Consider the following 19,644-nt stretch of genomic DNA (forward strand, 5'->3'; position numbering starts at 1 on the left):
CATTATGTTGGCTGATCATAGAATAATGCAGTGTATACCATACAGGGAGTGCAGAATTATTAGGCGAGTCGTATTTTTGAGGAATAATTTTATTATTGAACAACAACCATGTTCTCAATGAACCCAAAAAACTCATTAATAGCAAAGCTGAATGTTTTTGGAAGTAGTTTTTAAGTTTGTTTTTATTTTTAGCTATTTTAGGGGGATATCTGTGTGTGCAGGTGACTATTACTGTGCATAATTATTAGGCAACTTAACAAAAAACAAATATATCCATTTCAATTATTTATTTTTACCAGTGACACCAATATAACATCTCCACATTCACAAATATACATTTCTGACATTCAAAAACAAAACAAAAAGAAATCAGCGACCAATATAGCCACCTTTCTTTGCAAGGACACTCAAAAGCCTGCCATCCATGGATTCTGTCAGTGTTTTGATCTGTTCACCATCAACATTGCGTGCAGCAGCAACCACAGCCTCCCAGACACTGTTCAGAGAGGTGTACTGTTTTCCCTCCTTGTAAATCTCACATTTGATGATGGACCACAGGTTCTCAATGGGGTTCAGATCAGGTGAACAAGGAGGCCATGTCATTAGTTTTTCTTCTTTTATACCCTTTCTTGCCAGCCATGCTGTGGAGTACTTGGACGCGTGTGATGGAGCATTGTCCTGCATGAAAATCATGTTTTTCTTGAAGGATGCAGACTTCTTCCTGTACCACTGCTTGAAGAAGGTGTCTTCCAGAAACTGGCAGTAGGACTGGGAGTTGAGCTTGACTCCATCCTCAACCCGAAAAGGCCCCACAAGCTCATCTTTGATGATACCAGCCCAAACCAGTACTCCACCTCCACCTTGCTGGCGTCTGAGTCGGACTGGAGCTCTCTGCCCTTTACCAATCCAGCCACGGGCCCATCCATCTGGCCCATCAAGACTCACTCTCATTTCATCAGTCCATAAAACCTTAGAAAAATCAGTCTTGAGATATTTCTTGGCCCAGTCTTGACGTTTCAGCTTGTGTGTCTTGTTCAGTGGTGGTCGTCTTTCAGCCTTTCTTACCTTGGCCATGTCTCTGAGTATTGCACACCTTGTGCTTTTGGGCACTCCAGTGATGTTGCAGCTCTGAAATATGGCCAAACTGGTGGCAAGTGGCATCTTGGCAGCTGCACGCTTGACTTTTCTCAGTTCATGGGCAGTTATTTTGCTCCTTGGTTTTTCCACACGCTTCTTGCGACCCTGTTGGCTATCTTGAATGAAACGCTTGATTGTTCGATGATCACGCTTCAGAAGCTTTGCAATTTTGAGACTGCTGCATCCCTCTGCAAGATATCTCACTATTGTCAGTCCTAGTTTTACTGGATCTCAGTGCAGCATTTGATACAGTTGACCACAACATATTACTGAAACGACTGGAGAACTGGACAGGTCTTTCAGGAACTGTACTAAACTGGTTCAAAACATACGTAGAAAACAGGAAATACTTTGTATCAATAGGTAACTTCACATCTGAGCAGACAAGTATCACATGTGGAGTTCCCCAAGGTTCCATCTTGGGACCCCTTCTGTTTAACATCTACATGCTCCCACTGGCACAGATTATAAACAACAACAAAATAAACTATCACAGCTATGCAGATGACACACAAATATATATCACAATGTCACCAGGAGACCGAGGCCCTGTACAGGCTCTTGGTAAATGCATTGAGGAAATCAATGACTGGTTGTGCCACAATTTTCTCCAGCTAAACAAAAACAAAACTGAGGTAATAGTCTTTGGCGCCAAAGAAAAACGATTACAGGTCACCAGAGAACTTCAATCTATACATCTAAAAACCACAAACCAGGCGAGAAATTTGGGTGTAGTGATGGATGCAGACCTAAACTTAGAAAAACACATTAAGACAATAACAAAGTCAGCTTACTATCACCTCAAGAATATATCAAGGATAAAAGATCTGATGTCTCAACAGGACCTGGAAAAACTAGTCCATGCATTCATCTTTAGTAGGCTTGATTACTGTAACAGCATCTTTACAGGTCTACCTAAAAAATTAGTCAGACAACTACAGCTCATTCAGAACTCTGCTGCTCGAGTCCTCACTAAGACCAAAAAAGTGGACCACATCAGTCCAGCTCTGAGGTCTTTACACTGGCTGCCTGTCCGTCAGAGGATAGACTTTAAAGTTCTGATGCTGGCCTATAAAGCTCTGAATGGTTTAGGACCAAAATACATCAATGACCTCCTGACCCAGTATGAACCATCCAGATCATCTGGATCCGGTCTTTTATCAGTTCCCAGAGTCAGAACCAGACACGGAGAAGCTGCATTCAGCTTTTATGCTCCTTATATCTGGAACAAACTCCCAGAAAGCCTCAGATCAGCTGAAACACTCAGTTTATTTAAATCCAGGTTGAAGACTCACCTGTTCTCAGCTGCATTTGAATAAAGCACCAAATCCACACTTTAAGCTTAAATTTCAAAACTTACATTTAACTACTGATTTTATCTACTGTTCTGATTTTATCTGTTTTGATTTTATATACTGTTGTTTGTTTGTTTGTTTGTTTGTTAATTAGTTAGTTAGTTTATTTGCTTGTGTTAATCAATTTTAAATCATGCTTTTTATTTGTTCTTGTTTCTAATGTCTCTGTAAAGCACTTTGAATCACCTTGTTGTTGAATTGTGCTATACAAATAAACTTGCCTTGCCTTGCCTTGCCTTGCCTATTTTTGACTTTTCTGAGCCTGTCAAGTCCTTCTTTTGACCCATTTTGCCAAAGGAAAGGACGTTGCCTAATAATTATGCACACCTGATATAGGGTGTTGATGTCATTAGACCACACCCCTTCTCATTACAGAGATGCACATCACCTAATATGCTTAATTGGTAGTAGGCTTTCGAGCCTATACAGCTTGGAGTAGGACAACATGCATGAAGAGGATGATGTGGACAAAATACTCATTTGCCTAATAATTCTGCACTCCCTGTAGATATACCAACAACAGAAAATAGTCCATCATTGATGGTTCAAATTGAAGAGGCCAACAATATTACTGTCATAACTGTGGACTTGTATAACCAGACCTGTGGCTTGTGAGCTGATTTTTAACCAGGGTGTGTGCAGAAATGGCCCAAATGTGACAACATCCTCTAAGTTGCCCCAGGTCTGTCATGTAAGCTTTCTGTATGCGTAGTATTTTTTACATAAGTTAGCAAAATTATTTGCCTTTTAAATTGTTTTTATTCCCAGGCTTTGCTAACTATAATATTAACATCAACTTCCTAATTGATTTAGTCTTTAAAACACAAATTCAGCTTTATAGTTTACTGCTTTGGTTCTTTCAAATAATCAATCTCCTAGTTAAGGAAACCCACAGCGGCTCAGTTCTTAGCACTGTTGCTTGGATGTTCCTCTGGGATTTCCATTCTCTCTTGCCACGAAAAACTCTAGTCTCATAACAATTGTAACACTGAAATTTAATTTTGTGCTTAACGACAGTCTTATCTTAATAAACCCATCCAGACAGCTCTAATGGATCCGAGAATTTATCCAGGCTGCATTACTACAAACAGTTCCACCATTTCAAACTGAAACCTGTGAGTAAAAGCTGAACACGCCTCATTTATTGGGAGGAATATGAGCTCTGCGACTTGGATCAGAAGATGTTTACTATAGCAAGGGCAGGACAACCAGTCTGGCAAAAGTGGATGAGGTCATTTATTGCTTGTCTCTGGTCAGTGCAAGTGACTCAATACTATTTCAGCAACAAGGAGCAAATCACACCAGAATCTCAGGCTGAACTGTTGCATTGTGGGGCGTTGTCCAATATTGTGCTGACCCCTTCCTCTCTGTATGTTTGTTCCTTCCTTTGTTTTCCTGTTTGTGTGTAGGAGGTAGGCAAAGCCAGTTCTAAAAGGTAATAGCTTTATTTTCTATACCCTGCAGGAGCACATTCATTTTGGTTTAGTTTTAGTTTTTCCTGGAGACAAGACAACTTACATGCATAGGTGTTTTAGAGAACACAGGGAGCCCCAAATGTCCTCACAAAGCCGGGTCAGCATCTTGCATGGCAACTCCAACACTCTAGGTGTGCGCAAGGTAAAAGGAAGAACAGATAGTAAAGCCATTTGTAGAACCTAGTTATAATTAAATGGTGACATTTACCACCTTCTCTTTTATTATATCTGGGGTCTTTCCTAATATTTAGTGCCATTCGAGTTCCATACTTTCCATGTCCAGTAGTAAAATAACTGTAAAACTAGGAAAAATGTTAGCTTATCATAAAAAAAAACTTTATTTCATTTCAAAATTGTGTGTGTTTGCATTTTTTACTGTGTCCTCTCAGTTACAAAAGTCATGTGGTACTGCTGCAGGAAATGTCACTTCATGAACTGAATGATATTAAAAACCTCTCAAAATATACATCTATTTTCTAAAATAGCTATTCTTTTGATTTCATAGTTTCAATTTTCTTTAATTTTTACAAGATTATAATTTTCTTAATCAGGTACAGGTGGGAATCACCAGATACCTGATGATATGATATTATCACAATATTTCACCCAAAGTACAACACTATTGCAATTTTTATAAGGTTTTGCGAAATTCTGACTATTGCAATAACACATTGCAAATTTTCTCCATCTTCATCTTCAAATTGTGTCTTCAAAGTTAGACTTTGTCAATGTCAGTTATATCCAATAAGATAAAATGTTCTCACTTCAATTGTTTTTGCTGCCAAATGAGATTGTGAAACATACCAACACCATCACTAAAGGCTGCCATTAATGTCATCATAAGATGAAGTCAGTCTGATATTAGTCAGCAGTTGAATGGAGGAAAGTTGGCAATTACATGGGATCTGTTTCTGATAATGCAGCAAATAACTGTGATAAATCCTCAAATCACATATGTATTAAGCAATGTTTTGAGGAAATTGCTGCCCTATTTAACCCTTTAATGCCCTTTGCATTATATTTGATACATGAGTTTCTGAGACCTCTATCTCATCAACATGATCAATACTTGCTATCATTTCAAAATGTTATGGACAAAACTCTTTTGTCTATAATTAACATCGTTGTTAACAAAAAGTTGCCAAAAACACCTAATGTATCAAATGTGATACAAAAACTATATAATAAATATATGATAAAAATATATCATACACAACATGATATAACAAAAAACAAACAAACAGACAAAATGGTGTTTGTTTTTTTTAATAAGGGTTAATAAACATCTCAGTTCCCCAAAAAATCTGAATTTTCTGGTTATTTTTTGATGGGTTGGGTCTTACAGGGTTAAATTTACAATAATGGATTAGACAGCAGTGAAAAATACATTTCATTACAGTAGATGTCTTTCTGAGATTGCTATAACTTTTACATTTATGCTATAATTAAATTTAAGGATATAATTTCTCCACTGTTACCTTCATCAATTCAGTTTGCCACCACAGTGAAGAGGAACTATCTATTACTGTAGGGTCTCTACCTTACAATATACAGTGCCTTGAGGTGACTGCTGTTATGGTTTCACACTGTACATAAAGCTGAATTGAAATCGAACTGAATTTTTGCTCATGTAAGACTGAGCCATTAGCTTGCTTTAAATAGGGAGGTGGCTTTGCCAAGCTAAGGGGAGTAAAAACATTGTTAATTTTTTGTTAACAACGATGTTAATGGGACCGAGAAGTAGGAATGACCCATCTGCATTTCCAAATATCAGTGGATGTATAATAAATCTCTGCCTTACCTTATCCAGATAGCCCACTAAACGCAGAGTTGACAGTTCACTCCCCTAAGCCTCTACATCCCGCAGTGGTGCTGGCAGGATAAATAACAGTACGCACATAACCTCATTTAGCAAAGGCATGCATCATAAAAATCAAGTAGGCACAAAGACAGTATCAACTAAATGCAACAGCAAGACCAAACCGAGCTTCTATAATACAAAATCAGGGAGATGAGAAAAAAAGTGAAATAGCATTCATACCAATTTGAATTTCATTCTGCTCTCCCCATTGTCAAACTAGTAAAATGGCCTCGACATTATTTCCAATGTCAGGATAGATATTCATCCCTTAGTTCTTTGTCAGTCATGATATTCTTGAGATATGCATTGAAGTGTCATAAACAGCTGAAGGAGCTCTCAGTTCTGAAAGTAGATATGGGCACCATTAAGAGAGTGGCAGATGTGCATATTACATTGCTGGCAGCACTAACTTTTTATAAACAGGGTCTTGACTGATGAGGATAGTTTTCTTTCTGATTTTAGACGCTTAAAAATGAAGATTTATTTCTGTATATTTCTGCATTATTAATTTCCAAGTTATTCATTCTCTTACTAACACACATCTATCCATTTTCTTCCACTTATCCAAGGGTCACGGAGGTGCTGGAGCCTATCCCAACTGTTTGGGAGCAAGAGGCAGAGGTGTACCCTGCCTCTCGCTCTGGACAACCCTGGATGGGTTTCCAGTTTATTATAGAGAGACAGCCAACCATTCACACTCAGAATCACACCTACAGCCAATTCAGAATCACAAGTAAACCTAGCACACATGTTTTTGGACAGTGGGAAGAAGCCAGAGAAAATCTATGCAAACACAAACATCCAGGAAAACATGCAGACTCCACAGAGAAAGCCCCAAACCAACCAATCTGAAACAGCACCTTCTTGCTATGATGTTACTCTGCCCTTACACACCATATAAGTAAAATAAATAAATAACGTGCCATGCAGATGACTATATTGAGTTAACACCAATTACTGGTGTCAAATGTGCATCAAATGTGCATTTTTGTGCACATTAATCAATTAAAGAATACAAAGAACAGATCAAAAAAAATGCACACAGGAGCTGCTGATGACAGGTGTGCGAAAAAACACATTGCAAAACGATTAGTAGATTAAAAGGCACTACACAAGTGTAGATTATTTACCATCTGTACTTTTATTGCATCTGCATTTCCAAATGCCAGCATATACACAGATCTTTACACACAAAATAACTGCCTTAGGTCATCGAGATCACTTCCTTTTTTCCTTGTGTATACCTTGTGTTAATGTGTCTCTGAAAGATAAGACGCGTCTGTAAAAACACAAGCACTCGTGAGGGCCCTGTCTCACCTTATCTAAATGGAAACCTCTACAGTATATGTCTGTGTATTTTCACGGTTGCTTCTTTTTAACGCACTCATAAAACAACATATGATATCTCTCCCAGAAGACACTTTGTCCAAATGAACAGTGACAGCTGAGAGACTCAGTCATGCTAATAAATGTGAAAGAGACGAATAGCTGATTTTTGCTGCTGCTCCTCTGTTAGTAGAGAAAATGATGAGAGTGAAATTAGGGCCGTATGAGTTGATACCATTGCGGGCCATCTGCAGCACTGCTCAGATTATGCAAATGCATTTAATGCCCTATCCTCCAAATAAATAGTTGCCACCAATATTTTTCCCAACTCATGTTGAGCTGTGCTCAGATATCCACTTTGCTCCATAGACTCCCGCAAAGTGGAGTGAAGAAGATTTTCCCTGTAGCATGTTGAAAAATGAGAAACATTGTCTTGAACAGCATAATGGCTATAAACACAGGCCTTCTACTGGAGTTCTGCTGAACATTAACTACTTCATAAATGAGCTGACTTTATTTGGACCCTATTAGGCGCGTCAGTGGAATGATTTAGATGGAGAGAAACTCTTAGTAGCGTAATGAGATCCTCATACAATGGCCTGCTTTGCATCTCAACTGTCCAGGTCTATGTTAAATATGGAGGCCCTCATCACAAAATTAGAGCTAATTGCTGTAGATTTATATGTAATATTTTAAGCTTTTATGTGAGACATTTTCAGGCTCTGTATTATTTTGTCTAACAGGGTAAAAATGTCAAAAATAGAGTGCTTTTAGAACATTTAATAAATTATTTAAAAAAGGGGGGCAGGGTGAAACTGGAGCATTACTATAAGTTTTACAGTGGATGGCATGTAAAATAAGCTTTGGCACCAAAGAAACAAAAAAAAAATAAAGTCCCCTTTGAGGTATAATGCAAATCACTTGACAGCAATGTGTCATTGAGCAAATTGCTACCACCCAACATGCTCACTGACATTTCAAGTTGCTAATGGGATTTTTTTTTCTTTTTACTAGACCCTGTGTCTGGTACAGCTGGAGTTTTACTTTTTACAGTAAAACACATTTATTTTTCTGTATGCTTTACCAAAAAACAATTTTCTTTGCTAAATGTGCATATTACAAAAATGAAATGCAACTGTGGTAGGGCGTGGTCTATGGCCCGGCTGTGGGGGGAGGTGGACACACCTGAGCAGCATCAGCTCATCACGCCTCCACGGCACAAAAGTCTGTACAGGGTACTGTTGTTGTGGTTGTTGTTATGTGCAGGACACTGCTGAAAACCTGTGTTTTAAGATGACAACCAGAAATAAAAATGCTGAAAAGTGGTGAAACGTGGTCCGTCCTGTATCTTCTACAGCAATGTAATGAAAAATTTAAAACCTGCTGTCATGGCCCGTGGTCTGGTTTCAGTGTTTTGAGTTGCTTTAGTGTTTATTCTTAAGTGTTTTCTTTTTGGTTTTACTTTTTTAACTGTACAGTAAGCCTTAGGATGTAGTCACACAGAACTAGACAGTGGTTCGTGACCAAATGGCAACCAGTAGTTTCAAGGAAAAGCGATTTGATACCAACCAGTTGGCAAGCGGTTGCTGCAGGTCTAGAGATGGATCAATGACTCTTGGAAACCAGTTGCTAAGTAAAAGTGTGCATTTTGCAGGTGGTAACAAGGCTGCTGGTAGTCAATAGAAAAGAGTTTGAAAAGAGGTATGTGGTGCTTGCTGCTCACACTTCCTTCCAAAAAACAGAGTTCTAACCACAAATCAGCGATCTTAAATACAGTAGGTTGTATAAGTATAATAGACATTGAAATGTTACTATATTCATTGCAAAAATACCTTGCTCAACTGGGAAATTATTTGCAAACACAATATATTCTGTTACCCACCTCCATTGCTGCTTTGCCTCCACCCCTTGAGTAACCTGGAAGTAAAGGAATCAAATTAAGAGGGAAAATGAGACAAAGCTGGAACCAAATAGGTAACGCGCATAAACGTTTGGCACCATTACTGATTAGGAGTGCTAGACAATAGATGTGAACCTTTGATTTATCCATTATCAATACAACTACAATAACCATCTTACCAGAGTTTGGTAAGATGGTCATTGCGTTCTGACAATGCAGAGAGTTTAGAAAATTAAAAAATTGTGGATCGTGTAGACCATGGCAGATGCAATACCCGCACTTATATAAACATCAAAATGTCTTAGGCTCAATATCAATGCCAGCACTTCTTTTTATTTGCTTCAATAATTTAAGTGTTAAGTGCTAATTATTTTGGAGAAGAAGCATACTGGTCTATCAACACAAATGTCATGAGCTTACTCAAGGATATCTCCTGCTCCCAAAGGGTCGATCAAACTGTGGGGCTGTCAATACTATAATAGTGCACAACAGCTTCTTTCAAAAGCTTGCTAACAAGCAGGAGACAAAAGTCATCTTTCTTTTTAGTTAACAATCAGTTAGTGGTGGTGCCACTAAAACTAGGAACTGCATGAGCTCCTTTTTTAGGGCAGTGTTCTATAATTTCAACTTTTCTTACATTGGAGAAACTGTACCTTTCCAAACCACCTAACCCAGGTATGGAACTGTGAGATGTGCATCCACCAGATAACTGATATCAACATGGATATGCTCTAAATGTGTGGATCAGGGACTTGAATAAACCACATCATTATCTACATAGACTATATATCACTCCAGATCCCCAGTACTTTAGTCATGAGCCTCTGAAACTTTGCTGGCAGTAATGGTAAGATTTGGTCTCGAGCAGTAAATATTTTAGTACTGAGCATGTTGATCAAACAGCCTATCCATCTTACTCTAGCAGAAGATAAGTTTTCCTTCACCATTTCCCAGGCTGCAAACAGTCTATACTTAAAGCTATTGAATAAGGTTTTTATGAGATTCCGGTCCTTTCAACTGCTCAGTGGCCTACGCATTGTATGCCCAAACCCTAACTCATTAGGAACGAATATAGCTCTCTCCTCTTTGACCTCCCCAGCAGCCAGCATCAACCACAGCAAACCCTCCCCCCAGTCTCCCTCGATTTGAGTGCAATAAGCATAGGACTTCTGTGTTTGATGGAAATGCTCCTAAGCCCCCTGAGCATAACAGCCTGAAGCCGTGTATTGCTGGACGTGAAGTTGTTTAATTGAAATCAGATCAGAAGAAAGTTTGAACCTTGGTCAATCTAGATGATTTCAGGACTTTTACTAAAAAAAATGGAAATGAACTGTGTAGGACCAGACATGATAGATCTAGCAGTTACTGTGTGCAACAGGTACGCAGCTGGAAAACCCGTACTCTGAGGAGATAAGTAGCACCAGACCTATACAATCAATTATCAGCTGTTCAAAAGGCTAACACTACTCGATGATATGGGAAACCAATAGAATAGAATAGAATAGAATAGAATTAAACTTTGTTGTCATTGCACATGCACAGGTACTGGGCAACGAAATGCAGTTTGCATCCATCCAGAAGTGCTTTAGTGATATAGATATATTACAATATATATTAGCAATAATATAGATATGTAAGTATATTACAGAAATGGGTCTATTATGGCAGGGCTCTAGACTAACTTTTTGACATGGGCGCACTGGTACGCCTAACTTTAAAAAGTTAGGCGTACCGGCACAAAAGTTAGGCGCACTCAAATTTTTCAACCGCATCGCTTAACACCGCAGTTTTACATGTGCACTTTCTTTGGGGGGGGAAGTCCATACAGACAATATTAATTTCTAAATTATTAACTAACAAACTTGTGCTTAAAGTGCTTTGTCAATATTGTAGAAAATGTTAAAAACTTAATCATCATCTTGGCCTCCTCTGACGACCTGTTTGCTGCTGTCTGCTGCTGAAAGGCCGTGGGGAGAGGGGACACTTGGGCAGTGCATTTACTGCAGCATATAATGTGTTTTCTGGATACACTGTGCTTTTTCAGCATTCAAATATTGATGGCACCGTGTCAGAGCACTGGCTATGAATTTCAGACAGATCAGGCCTTAACTTAACAAAAAAGTTATCAATAGTTCTTTTCATCTTTTCTTATTACCCACAGCTACAGTACATCCACTTCTCTCAGGCCTAGGCTGCTCACTAGGGCTGAGTATCATCACTGATTTCTATAATCCATTCAATTCCGGTTCTCAAAGTCCTGATTTGATTCAATTTAGCCTCAGACAGTCAGAAATATTATAATTCTGATCATTTATCAGTACTGATACACATGAGACTTCATCAGAATTGTGAAAATCACAGCAGATGCCTTTGTGTGAAAGTAACTGAGAATAAAACACAGGAAAACATGAAGGAGATTTTCCTGGTCTGGCTTTTTATAGCAGATAACCTTAAAAATATTCTGCAATTTTGCATAATTTTAAGAAATTTAAATTTCTTCAGTATTGAACAGCAGAAATTAGGCTTTCTTGTCCGAGGTCATTTAAGTGAAAAAAGAAAAAGCGCTGTAAACAACGCTAGACTGGTGGGTAATAAGCGAATGAATAATGCAGAAAACAGATTTGAGACGGGAAACTGTTCCTGAAGTACAGAGAGAGAGAGAGCTGTGCAGGAAGTGTGATTTTTATCGTGGTGGAAGCAAAACAGCAAAAGTCAGAGGGAATTCATGACGACATTGATCAAATGTGAAGCGCAGTTTGCTGCTTCTTTTGCTGCAGGCTCGGTGAATTTTGGTTGGAGAGAGGCAAAACCTGCAGCTCAGAATCAGCGCAAAAAGACGTAAACACAGCGCGGACCCGAAGAATCGCTAAGCTCCGACAGCGTGTCCGTGTTCAGGCCGTCGGGTGAGAAAGCCGAGAAAGACGAAGCTGATTCTGATGTGTTGGGTCCGCTCCGTGTTTAGGTCTTTGTGTGGAATCCGTTAATGAATTGATATCGCTTTATTCAAGCTACTCACCTCTCTCTTCCACCTGCACTTTCAACTGGACCACGGCCAATCAGAGAGGTCCCGCCCCTGACTATCTCTGATTGGTTTAGTCCACGATAGGGGCATAATGTGTGTCTGTTGTTGACCACACGGAGAGTTACAGAGATTTTTTTTTTGTTACCGGAACAGTTGGTCGCACCTGTGCGACCAAATATTTATTTTTAGTCGCACCACTGAAAAATTTGGTCGCATTTGCGACCAAATTGGTCGCACTCTAGAGCCCTGTATGGTATGTTATAATGTACACGGTATGAAGTATGTTGTGAATATTCTATAACTATAAGTATGTACAGGCTGTAGTGAGTACAAGCTATGTACGGAGAACTTCTGAGGTTCTGTTTAGACTTATGAGTGAGTTGGCACATGTGATATGCAGAGGTGTGGACTCGAGTCACATGACTTGGACTCGAGTCAGACTCGAGTCATTAATTTTATGACTTTAGACTTGACTTGAAAAAATGTTCTAAGACTTGTGACTTGACTTGGACTTTTACACCAATGACTTGGGACTTGAATTGGACTTGAACCGGTTTACTTGAAAAGACTTGATATTTTACCCCAAATATAAAATTTAACATGCATATTATATAGAGATTGAAAATGTGACGTCATTCACGGGTAGAACCGCAAAGGATTCTGGGAACTCGTGGCAAGCGGTACTAGCGCACGCAGGCTTTCAATTGAAATCAGTCACACAGCGATAAAAAGAAACACAAAAATGTCAAGAAGCTGTTGTATTATTAACTACAATAGCCGGTCGCATGACAGCCACGGGAAGCCGACGGGTAAAGAGATCGGTTGTTATCGGATTACGTCGTTGAAGAGAAATTGTTCGAGCCATGTTTCCGAAGTAACAAACAGGCGACGGATGGCCTGGATTGCAGCCATTCAAAGATCAAATATAACGTCCCAGAACACTCCAGCTCACAGGTTAGTCTGCTCCAAGCATTTACACGAAGGTCAGTCTGCTGTTGTAGTTAATGCGTCATTTTCATAACATAATTGGTGATATAGGTTACAAGCAAGTCTGGCGCTGAACAGAAATTGTCGCGCTATGCTCCTTTATTTATTGTGCATAAATAGTGAATTGTCCTGACACAATATTGCGTTTCGCTTCTGTTATTATGGTACATTGACAAAAACATATACTTTTATTCACAGAATAAAACAGTTGTTTTGTATCACTAATTGTCCAGTGCGATTACAGCATACAATATTATTGTCACTGCTACATTTCTGTAAGGCGTACCAGAAATTATTTCCACTACTAATTAATTACCGTTAAGCTCAAAGGTTATATTAATAAACGGATAACGAATGTGTATTTATGAAGACTATTTGTGAGACTGGTAAACTTATGATACGTACGATGGTCTTTACTTTCTACACGGTGCATTTCAAGGTCCTGTACCCATCCGTCGGTAAACTGTACCTGGGCTTGTTGCAGTGACCGGAAGTTCACGAGTGTATGCACTCACAAGAACCGTATAATTATAAATATGCATATAAATATGCTACGATGAGATAGCTGACTTCATCTAACTAGCAAATGTTGTCCAGGCTACGTTGGTGATGCAGTTTTTTTAATGTATATGATATTTTTGTCATGCGATTTTAAAGCCGGTGTTGTGCCAAAAAGTGATTGTCTGCCAAAAACTGATTTCCAGTGTTTCTGTGTATTTTTTATGTGTAATATCTTTACGTATGTTCGTAAATAGACTTCGGTGAACAGGGGATACAAAGGGGTTACATAAAGAATTAAAAAAATATCTGTTTTTTAAGTATCTTTACAACTTGTACTTACATTATAACCAATCCGGTCCTTTATCCCCACTTAAAATATTTTTACAGAACTATTGTAATATTTGCTGCCATTTCTGCTGTCCTGTTGGGCAACTTACTCTTACAAAATACATTTTTAATGTTAATGAGATTTTTTTTACTGCATAAATAAAGGTTATATAAAAGTCGCTGCCAAAAACTGATTGCGGCTTGTATCTTGCTACACGAATGTTGTTTGTGGCTCAAGATGACTTTATGTCATCCATAAGGGATGCATTTGACATATGTTTAACATATTATAGCCCAACAAGTTACTTATAGCACTTTAAATATGAGCAATCGCTTTTTGGCAAATACCGGAAATCAGTTTTTGGCAGACAATCACTTTTTGGCACAACACCGGTCCTACAACCGCATCCAAGAATAACATGCAGCTTATCTCAGAACTGTCGGTGAAAATTATTCTTGGAGCTAGGTTTAATTGAGCTGCATTTTAAAGACGTGCAATTTCACAATTTGTGTATATTTTCTAAGTTCACTATTTTGTCATGTGTTGAGAAAAACACAGATTTAAAAATTACATGGTCTAATATTTACATTTAGCATAACTGCAACATACTTTTTTCTTTTTTTTTTTTTAAAGACTCGAAAGGACTTGAAATTCAAAATTTCAGACTTGTGACTTGACTCGGACTTTTACACCAGTGACTTGAGACTCGACTCTGACTTGCCTGACATTACTTGAGACTTGACTTGAGACTTGAGGATAAAGACTTGAGACTTACTTGAGACTTGCAAAACAATGACTTGGTCCCACCTCTGGTGATATGTCTTAATATAAACAACATTATTCTTTTTCAACTGTGGCCAGAAAAAAATATGCAGAATCTGATCACAAGTTTGTTTTGTTTTTAACATTCCAGTATCCCCAATGTACTACGGGCAGAGATGGGCAGTAACGCGTTACTTGTAACGCGTTACTGTAATCTGATTACTTTTTCAAGTAACGAGTAAAGTAAGGGATTACTATTGCAAAATCGGTAATTAGATTACCGTTACTTTCCCGTAGGAATGCTGCGTTACTGCCTTACTAAAACCGTGATTTTTTTGCGAGAATGTCTCATGACAGTGACGTAAGCAAGTGCGCCGTTGGTGACAACAGCTGTGTGCAGATCAACAATGGATCACATATTGATTGTGGGAGAGAGTATGAGCGTGCACATTAGTGTCCGTTGTGCGTGGGAAGAAAACTTCTTTTTACAGTGAAAAAACCCCTAAACTTCCAAGCAAGCACCGAGTGCGCAACGACGTAATGGGAAACTCACAGAGAAACTCGCGGATTCTTCAACTGACCGCAGCACACCTGCACCAGGGTAAACCTCCGCCTACCCCTAGTCCTGCTTTACAGGTGAAAATAGAGCAACAGGACTGCTGAGTCTTTGACTTTATTTATTTTCTGCTGTGTTTTACTTGCATCTATTTGAAAGAGTGAGTGTAAACAAATTTATTTTATTTTATGAGCTGGAATGTGTAGAAAATAGGTTTAAATGTTAAACTAATTTATTCAAGTCAGAGAATGTTGCATATAATTAAATTTTTGCTTGATGCATAAAGTTAAAAGATTAAAACTGATAAAACAAGTTAAAAAAAAAAAAGAAAAGGGACTTTTCCCATTTGATTACATTTTGTATGATGGATTATGTAGAAAAAGTAGAATTGGGCTGAAAGCTTTATCACCTCTTCAGGTGTCAGGGCTCTGTGTGCGGGCAGGCAGAGATGAGGATCCAAATGCAGGACTCGAACACAGAATTGAAACTCAAAAAACCTCAGCTTTATTGCTGGCAGAAAAACAAACATGGAGTGAGGATGGAACACTGAGACCAAGGACACACAGGCATAATTCTGAGGGTACGACACGACACTGGGCATGGGAAAACACAGGGCTTAAATACACAGGGTAGTAATGAGGAAATGGGCCACAGAAGGGAGACACAGCTGGGAGAGATCAGGGCTAACGAGACATGGGGAACAAAGCTGCACACACTAACATAAGACAAAGTCTTTCACAATAAAACAGGAAACATGAATCACAACTCGGAGACATGGACTCAACACAGAGACAGAAAATGAAACATGGAACTGAACTATACATGAAACCACCATTCCTAAAACATGGATAATAGAAACATGAAACTCTAATAATGATAATAATAATAATAAACATCACAACAAGAGAATGAGAAACAATCCAAAACACCAAGATAACTGAAACACCAAGTACCAGAGAAACAAAGAATAATCCATGATGCAAAAGTGAACCAAAACATAATAAACTCAAAATACTGGGTCCAACGGACCCAGAACCGTGACATCAGGTTGTAAATCGTGTTTTTAAAAAGTAACTAAGTAACTAAGTAATTAATTACTTTTGAAAATAAGTAATCAGTAAAGTAATGGGATTACTTTTTGGGGGGAGTAATCAGTAATTAGTTACTGATTACTTTTTTCAAGTGACTTGACCAACACTGACTACGGGTACAAAAATTCCCCCAAATCATACTTATGTGTCGACATATAGTCATCTGTCAAAGCTTCAGCAGCAGTTTTTACTTTTTGATTGTTGACATGTGTGATAATAAACTTAAAGATTACATTTTTCAACTGCTCCAAGATGATTAGGCCACATGGCTTTTCAAAACTGGCAAACCTAAGGGTTGAAAACCCTTCACATTTCTGTGACTGAATGTGGTGAAACAACTCAATAATAGTTCTTAAAGAATTAAGAAAGACTAAAAAAATATATAGAAATATATCCATCTGCAGTGCATAATGTCAAAAAGAAATTTTCGTCTACAATAGACTGAAACCCAAAAATAAAAACCAGTGATCTTTGAGCCCTGAGGTGGCATAGAATGATAAAAGACACAGTCACAATCACTGCACAGGACCACAGACACTTCTGAAAAGCATTGTCATTCAACACAGTTTGCAGTTGCATCCATAAATGCATGTTTAAATTCTACCATGCAAAGACAAATACAAACAAGATTTAGAAATACTGCTGTCATATCCAGTGCATTTAAAATGAGCTGAAGTGAAGCAGAAATCTGTTCTTTTGTCTGACAAACCTCAATTTGAAATACCTTTTCAACCCTGAACTCTATGTAATCTAACTCAGAGACTTGCTGGTAGAAAAGACTCCTTTATGTGATGCAGATAGAGAAAATGTGGTCTCTTGCACACGCTGCTGCTTGCCACAGAGAGAGGAATATGGGAAAATTGAAAGTGACAACGGCCTCCTGACAGAAAACATGCTGCTTATGATTTCATAGTATATTGCCTTAGTGCGCTAGTCCCACAGATTCCTGGCTCAGCAGCACTGGTGTGACATGTAGTAAGTATTCTCTGTTAAGATTTTCAGCATAGTTTTTTTTAATTAGAAGATAAGATAAGAGATAAGATAGAACTTTATTAATCCCTCGGGTGGGTTCCTCTGGGAAATTCGACTTCCAAAAAGCACAGCAACGACCGAAGTTACAGTTACAGAATTGTTATATATATATATATATATATATACACACACACACACACACACACACACACACACACACACACACACACACACACACACACATATATAAATACAGAGACAAATATAAATACAGAGACAAATATAAATAAAATATACAAAGGGGATAAATAGAATAAATAGGAATAAAAAATAAAAATACAAGTGAATTATATATCAATTTCAATTATTTAAGCTCGTAACGCCTCGTAACTTTTTAAACTTCTTGGTACTGAGCTGCAGGACTGCAAAAAACACATTTATATCTGGGAAATGATGAGAAAATAGCCACTGTAAAGAAAAGAACTACTGCATAATAGTACAGGGATCAAATACATTGATATGGTTGAACAACTCTTTTAGTGCAGTGCCTAATGTTTAACCCTTCTTTAAAGTTTGAGGGGATATTGGCTGTAGGGTGTAACCCGGTGACAGTTAATGACTACACTTCACTTCTGGTTCAGGTTAGAAGCGAGCAAGCCATTTGCCATTAGCTGTTGGTGTCCTGACAACTGTTTTGTAGATGTCTAGGAATATAGATGTTTTGTCATTGCAATAAGTGGCCACAGGCAAAGGTAAGCAGCAAGACTCAGTCACATGTGGGGAAAAAAAGGTTTTCCAAGAGTGGGTGTCCAAGTAAATTCACCCCAAGGTCAGGCTGTGCGGTGCTTAGAGAATTTGCACAAAAAACAAAACAAAACAAAAAACCCAAGAACTTCATTCCAGATACCACCAGCCTCATTTGGGATGTTCAAGCAAGTTCATTGCAACACAGTCAGAAAAAAAACCCTGTACAACTTGTTTTGGAAGGGTTGCCAGAAGAAAGCCTCTTCTAGCTAAAAAGAACATAGAAGCACAGCTTCAGTTAGCGAAATTGGATCTGAAAAAAACAAGACTTCTGGAACAATGTGCTTTGGACATTTCTCCTAAAAATTCCCTGAAAACCTTCAGTTGATCCAAAATCTCATCAGGTTGCTGACTGCTTGTTGACAGGGAGTGGAAAGATATCACCCCAATAGAGCACTTTAATCTCAGACTCCTGGCTTAGTTGTTGTTCCTAGAATATTTAAAAGTAGAAGTAGAGCTTTCAACTTTCCAGCCTCTCTTCTGTGGAACGTGCTCCTTGTTGGGAGACAGACACCCTCTCTACTTTTAAGACTCTAACTTTCTTTTTTGACAAAGCATATATTTGGGGCTGCATCAGTTGACCCTGAATCCTCCCTTATAGTTACACTGCAATAGGCCTAGGATGCTGGCAGCGTCCCATGATACGCAGTGTTTCTTCTTCACTCGCACTTTTTCACTCGCTATGTGTTTATAAACGATTTTGTATTAATCAATAGTTATTATTAATTTCTGGCTCTATTCCACACCTTCCCACCTTCCCGCTCTTCTGGTTTTGTGCAATAAAAATGAAAGTAATCTCCGTGGTTTCGACCGCATCGCTTTTCACTTCCTCCAGCACACAAACTGAAATCAGTTGTCTGTTGCGCAAATCCACATAGAGCCAATAAGCAGAATCGATAGGCAAGAAGACTAGAAATTCGAGGGAATTGAACTACTACGAACTGGTTTCTCCACAAGAACCAGTTCTTGATTCCCTTCTCTGTTATTTTGATCACAAAAATTCTTCCTGTTGTATGGAAATTCATTTGAAAATGGCCCTTAGCTCCTTTGCTCTCTGTCAAAGCAAACACTTCAGTGTTTGGGCTTGATTGCTACTTTCATTTCATATTCCATAAAACACAAAGTGCATTTTAGAAATTATGGTTAGCTAACAACTTGTCAGTCACAAGTCATTAGCCAGAAAGCATGAAGTGTTCTCAGTTTGCTATGTTAACATTTTACACAGAGCACTGATTAGAGCATGTATCAGTGACTACTGACATCACAGTGATGTCATGGCAGAAATGAACTAATAGCACAAAGGAAATGGTGTGGGTATGAAACACAGCTTACAGAGGAGGAAGTAACTGCAAGAAGGTTGAATCAGCTTCAGTAGTGTGCCCTGTATGCAATTTGTCAATAGAATACACAAAAGAGCATCCGTATCTGCCCGGATCAGTGGCTGAGGTTGACTCCATGGCATCGTAAAGCTATGCCCATTTCAATACCACTGAAGTTGTATCACTTTGACTCTCTTCCTAAAAAGGTCTGCTACATCAGTGGTTCACACATAAAGCAGGTCAACACA

The 19,644-nt window shown here is 38.5% G+C and overlaps 1 long non-coding RNA gene across 1 annotated transcript; it reads right to left on the bottom strand.

The window, feature by feature from the left end:
- Positions 1 to 3,800: 3,800 nt before the first annotated feature.
- On the bottom strand, positions 3,801 to 12,319 carry LOC309703989. Its single transcript, XR_014276099.1, has 5 exons — positions 12,071 to 12,319; positions 9,037 to 9,071; positions 8,340 to 8,435; positions 5,769 to 5,839; positions 3,801 to 4,094 (listed from the first exon to the last, which is right to left on the bottom strand). It is a non-coding gene; the product is annotated as an uncharacterized lncRNA (long non-coding RNA).
- Positions 12,320 to 19,644: the final 7,325 nt, after the last annotated feature.

This window comes from Aulonocara stuartgranti (genome assembly GCF_965226115.1).
Source record: "Aulonocara stuartgranti genome assembly, chromosome: 1".
In the NCBI taxonomy this organism is placed as follows: Eukaryota; Metazoa; Chordata; class Actinopteri; order Cichliformes; family Cichlidae; genus Aulonocara; species Aulonocara stuartgranti.